Raw genomic sequence first — 1,178 nt, forward strand, 5'->3', positions numbered from 1 at the left:
ACACACCTCATTAGAGGTGCTAAAGCTTCTAGGTGCGACTCCCCACCTCCCCGGGAAAAGTAAAGACACCAACAAGAATAATTAGATGTCCCTGGAGAGGCCGTCACCGGCCATCACCGGGTTGCCAGCCTCAGCAGCCTTGTGCCTGCGGGAGTATGTGTTTCAACAAAGCCTGGGGTTCCGACAGCTTCCTGGAGGGGGGTGACGTGGAGGAGGAAAATGGGGGACGTCTGTACTACTCTCAATAATAAAATTAATTTAATTTAATAAAAGAAAGCAGAGGGCCACAGACGCTGAGAGACTCTGTGTCTGAGATACTTACAAATTCACAATTGCTACAGCCCGGAGCGTTTAACACACCCTGAGGGCAATTGCTACATAGTTAGCAAGTGTTTATGGGCTCCTGCGGCCACCCCACTCACTGGACCCCACGTCGCAGCTCACAGCGACCCCCACCCTCTATCCCACCCCCCAGTGTCCATCCAAGGTCTCCGTGGGTAAATGGCCAGGGCTTGCTGGGTAATTCAGCCCATTCTCACCCGCGCGCATGACCCTTAATAACGCAAAATAAGTACTTGTTTCATCAGGACTATAGGTGATTTACATAATGGAGGCCTGGAGAGAGAGACTTTACTTATTCCAGACTCCGCTGCTGGCCGTGGGCCCTTCCGCAAGTTAACCTTAAAGTGGGGACCACGTTAAGGAACCGCCTAACTGGAATTTGGTAAAAAGCAAATGAGTTAGCACAGATGAAGTGTTTAGAACAGTGCCTGGTACACGGCCCTGTACATGGAATAGCAGTGCCCGTGGAGGCTGAAAAGGCGTCACTCACAGCTCCTGTGAGCGGCGTGGCCCCCTGGCCTGGGAGAGAGCGTGGACACCCATGCGTCCTGCTAACCCGGCAGGAAAGACACGCGCACGCGGACCTCCAGTCTTGCCTGGTGTGGCCTCACCTGCCCCGCGCCCAATGCCTGGCCCATCCTCCGCCTCCTCCGGCAGCCACGGCCCAGGAATTCTCCCGTTTAGCCCGGCTTCTGGGTGGGTCCTGTTACCTGCCCTGGGCCACGCTAGGAACCGAATGAAGTCTGGACCCCAAGGTCCTCGATTCTACCGCCCCGAGGACGCGGCGCAGCGGGGACACCGGCCGTGACCGCCGACCCGGGGCCTGGAGTCCCACC

This window comes from Myotis brandtii, unplaced genomic scaffold, assembly GCF_000412655.1.
Source record: "Myotis brandtii unplaced genomic scaffold, ASM41265v1 scaffold612, whole genome shotgun sequence".
NCBI classification, from domain to species: domain Eukaryota; kingdom Metazoa; phylum Chordata; class Mammalia; order Chiroptera; family Vespertilionidae; genus Myotis; species Myotis brandtii.